A 5,383-nucleotide genomic window follows, 5' to 3' on the forward strand; every position below is an offset into this window, starting at 1 on the left:
GGGGTGTTTTGGGGAGCCTTAAGGTCTATCTACTGAGTCATCAGCAGCCACTGCTTGGTCCTCCTTGGTCTTAGCCAAGGAGGACAGACCTAGCCCAATCCTCCTCCTTCCTCAACCCTTCCTGACCCACCACTCAGTTGAGAGAGAGAGAGAGAGAGAGACAGAGAGAGAGAGAGAGAGACAGAGAGAGACAGAGAGAGAGAGAGAGAGAGGAGTCCTCCCTTAGTGTAGTTTATACCAAAACACAAAGCAACCACAGGTCTACCCTTAATCTTCTCTTTCCTCAACCTTTCCTGACCCACGTGACAGTTGAGAGAGAGAGAGAGAGAGAGAGAGAGAGAGAGGGGAGTCCTCCCTTAGTATAGTTTATACCAAAATCTAAAGCAACCACTGTTCTACCCAATACATTCTCTACTTCCTCAACCCTCATGACCCCAAACACAGCTGATCACCGTCATGATCAGTCGTGGTTTGCATACGTCTTTTGGAGTCTTAATTGATTTAACCTTTACGGGTGATTTGCTTGCTGCTGCAGCTGGTTGTTGGAGGGGAGGGGGAGGAGGGGGTTGGGGGTGTTGGAGGAGGTGGTGGGAAGACAGGTGATTGAGGGGGGGAGACCAGTTGAAGATTGGTAAATCGTGGCTATGAATAGATTTGTCGTTTTGAGCATCTTTTGAGGAAAACGTTTTATGGTTAAAATTAAACAATAAATTAAACAGATAAGGATATAATAATTAAAGGAGTAATTGGATAAGTATTTAAAGGTTTAAAAGCCGCCCATGAATGGCAGAGGCAAGGGACAGTGACCATGTCCTATCGAGCAAGACAATGCCCTAGAGACTGACCATATACACGTATGATCAGCGCCCATGCCTCTCTCACCCAAGCTAGGACCAAGGAGGGCCAGCCAATAGTTGCTGAACACTCAGCAGATAGACCTATAGGCTCTCCCAAACCCACCATCCTTAGCTCAAAATGATGATGAGGTTGCAGTGACCAAAGAAACTAACAAGTTTGAGCTGGACTCGAACCCCAGTCAGGCGATCACCAGTCAGGGACGTTACCACATCGGCCACCACCATATCATGTATATTGATTGTCTTATCCTTTGGGTTTAAATTCCAAGTAGCTCTCAAGGACACAATGCTATATATCTTATCTACCTCTTATAGACTTTTCGACTTCACCCTGAATATAGACCAGCTGTCTATCTTTTAACACCCTTTTTAATGTATCTATCTATCGATCTATTTATCTATCGGCTTTTCATCTCTTCCATCTTCTGCGTCTTCTTTGATGTCTTACTTCTTCAGTGGCCTCCTTTTCTCTAAGTCCTCTTCAGTATTGGCTGATCCACACAGAAAAAAAAGAGGGGGGTCTTGGCACGTGCTGTGATATCACCTACCATCTCTCTCTCTCTCTCTCTCTCTCTCTCTCCTCTCTCTTCACAGCAGTGTGTTGGGGCCAGGGAGGGTTGAGAAAGGAGAATATTTGAGGTAGAACAATGATACTTTAGGTTTTGTTATAAACATGCGTAGCGTAAAGGGAGCTCTCTCTCTCTCTCTCTCTCTCTCTCCTCTCTCTCTCTCTTTCACATTAGTGTGTTGGGGCAGGGATGGTTGAGGAAGGAGAATATTTGGGGTAGATCAGTTGTGCTTTAGGTTTTGGAATAAACATGCGTAGCGTAAAGGTAGCTCTCTCTCTCTCTCTCTCTCTCTCTCTCTCTCTCTCGCTCTCTCTCATAAAGGAGGGAGAGCTTTCTTTGTCTGGGCTCTTAGATATAAATAGCATTTTAAGTGATACTTTTATGTACTTGAATTTACTAATACTGCTGACAATAAATAATTAATTGTTATTTGTGAATAGTATTAACAAGCGTCGCACTAACAAAGGTCATCAAGGAATGAAGTGAATTTAGATAAAACATTTATTATCGGTTATCAAAAGATATATACCTGGGGCTGGGTGAAGTGTCGTCAGTGCACATTATGCGGTGTACTGTAGGCAATGATTAATACCTCCGTTATTGCTTTCTTCAGTATTTTCTAAATTATACTTTATATTTAATCTTTTCTGTTTCCCCCAGTTGTATTTTGGGCGCTGAAGGGACCTACAGGCCCCAACGCCAGATTATTTAGCCCAAAATAATGAATTTACAATTTCGTGTGAGTTATTATTATTATTATTATTATTCAAAACCGAAATGTAAATAATCATATGTACTTCCGGACCACAAGGATCTATATCCACAGGGCAATTCAATGGCAACTTATTATTGCCTTCCTTTAAAGAGGTCAAATACATATAAAAAAATCAGTTTCTTATTAGAATTTAGTATTCAATATTATTATTATTATATTTATTATTATTATTGTTACCATTATTATTGTTGTTGTTGTTGTTGTTGTTGTTGTTATTATTATTATTGTTATTTTTATTATTATTATTATTATTATTATTATTATTATTATTATTCGATGGCAACCTAATTTAAACAGGTCAAATAAATATAAAAAAAAAATTTCTTATTAGAATTTAGTATTCATTATTATTATTATTATTATTATTATGATTGTAACTATTATTATTATTATTATTATTATTATTATTATTATTATTATCATTATTATTATTATTATTATTATTATCCGATGCCAACCCATTATTAATTTATTTTAAACATGTCAAATAAATTTATAAAAATCTATTTCTTATTAGAATTTAGTATTTCTTATTATTATTTTTATTATTATTTTTATTATTATCATCATCATCATTCTTATTAATATAATCATTATTATTACCATTATTATTACTATCATTATTATTATTATTTTTGTTATTATTATTATTATTATAATGAAAATACTTTATAACAGCGCTATCTAGTGCCCCAAATGACAGCCTGTTTACATGTAAACTCTCTACGCCTTTGATAAGAGAGATCTTCTAAGAGATCCTTTTGAAAAGGCGATCCTTAATTACGGGTTATTTAAAGGACGCCCATTGTCTTCCTTCCCCCTTCCTTTCTCCTTATCGATTAGTCCTTGAGTCTCGTCCCCCTTTTATAAAAGGAACTTATCAACGATGGTGAGTTCTCTCCACTCGTCGTCAGGCTGGCAGGCTGGACACGCAGTTTCTGACGGTAGGGAAGTCCGCTGTAGGTCCTACGGGTTGTATACAAAGGAGTGCTAGTATTAGGTTGTTTAAATGTCCTTCGTTCTTTTTATTTATATATACACACGTATACTTAACGATTATATACACATGCATACACACATATAACCAAAAACAGTAATAAATGCAGCTCTTTATAGTCGACTGCAGGACTGAAGCCTCAGACATGCCCTTATTCATGTCTGGGGTTTGGCCAGTTTTCATCATCCCACTAGCCAGTGCAGATTGGTGATGGTGGGAGATTTTTTATATGTAGCTCACAGCAGACCATCTTAGTATGGGTGGTCCAAACTAGTACAGCTTTGCTGATCGTGGCTATACACAGACCCTTTCCCAACGTTAAGTTCTCTCTCTCTCTCTCTCTCTCTCTCTCTCTCTCTCTCTCTCTCCAGACATATGTATATATATATATATATATATGTGTGTGTGTATATATATATACATATATAAACATATATATCGATATAGTATAAAACTCAATATATATATATATATATATATATATAAATAAATATATATATATATGTGTGTGTGTGTATGTATATATATATATATATATATATACACACACACGTGTTTATATGTATGTATCTCCATCTATTTATGTTTAGAATTAACATGTAATCTTTAAAAGACTGACATTTATCCTTGCACGTCTGTCGGTGTTTCGTGCCTAGACGTTATTAGGAACACTGCCCAGACAAAAAAATAAATGGCAGACGGAAGATTCAGGAATAATTTTTAGATCTCAAATAATTTCTTTATCATTTCATCAAATATTTATATTTTCCTGATATTGGTATGTCTTAGCTATAAGAATTATTATTATTATTATTATTATCAATTGCTAAGCTACAACCCTAGTTGGAAAAATAGGATGCTATAAACCCAGGGGCCCCAACAGGGAAAATAAACCAGTGAGGAAAGAAAACAAAGGAAAATAAAATATTTTAAGAACAGTAACAACATTAAAATAGATATTTCATATATAAACTTTAAAAACTTCAAGAAAAACGGAGAGAAAAGAGATTATATAGAATAGTGTCCCCGAAAATTCTAACCCAAGACAGTGGAAGGCCATGGTACAGAGGCTATGTCACTACCAAAGACTTGAGAACAATGGTTTGATTTTGGAGTGTCTTTTCCTAGAAGAGCTGCTTACCATAGCTAAAGAGTCTCTTCTACGAGTCCAACGCTACTTGGAATATAGATTTTTATTTGCTTATTGTTTTATGTTTTATTCTTTTTTCTCTTTCTTGCACTTGTCATTTATTTTTTTCTAGTTTTGAATATTTGTATGATAATAATAGTAATGATAATTGTATTTGAATTATAAGGAATCTAGATTATTATTTACTTGTTATTTTATGTCTTATTCTTTTATTCTTTCAATTGTCATATATTCTTTTGTACTTTGTGAATAATACTATGATAATAGTAATGGTAAGAGTATTTCTCTCAAGACTAAATAGTTTTGAAGGAATTTACCCCCAAGTAAAGCCTTATTTCTAGCTATGCAAATTTTGATAAGTAGATTATATAATAACGTTAATTATTCCAAGTAGTTTCTTCCTCTCTACTACGACAAGGCTTGTGAATTCACGAGAGTTTTAATGATTATATATATATATATATATATATATATTATATGTGTATATATATATATATATGTGTGTGTGTGTGTGTGTGTGTATATGTGTCGAGAGAGTGTGTGTGTTTAATAAGAAGGAAAGGGAAGAAATAAAAGACGATGGTTTGACGAACTAAGAAAATTTGTAGGTATAGACTGCCATAGAAAGACCATAAACGACGTGAATGGAAGGGCATGTCTGAGGCCTTTGTCCTGCAGTGGACTAGCTACGGCTTAAGAGGACGATATATAAAGACGTTACTATTGAATTGAATCTCTTATCATGATCAAAAATTTAATTAATTAATTAGTTGAAAGTGAATTCTAGAAGGAACTACAGAGGAAAGCTGTTAAGATTGGGATTTTTATATATGAACAATAGACTCTCTCTCTCTCTCTCTCTCTCTCTCTCTCTCTCTCTCTCTCTCTATATATATATATATATATATATCTATATCCCTTTCTAAGTGGGAATGCCTTAACGGGGTGAAAGGGTTTGTCTATTGCCATGATCAGCAAAGCTGTACTATTTAGGACCACCCATACTAGGTTGGTTTGCTAGGAGCGATCTGACTA

Source organism: Palaemon carinicauda, chromosome 35, assembly GCF_036898095.1.
Source record: "Palaemon carinicauda isolate YSFRI2023 chromosome 35, ASM3689809v2, whole genome shotgun sequence".
In the NCBI taxonomy this organism is placed as follows: domain Eukaryota; kingdom Metazoa; phylum Arthropoda; class Malacostraca; order Decapoda; family Palaemonidae; genus Palaemon; species Palaemon carinicauda.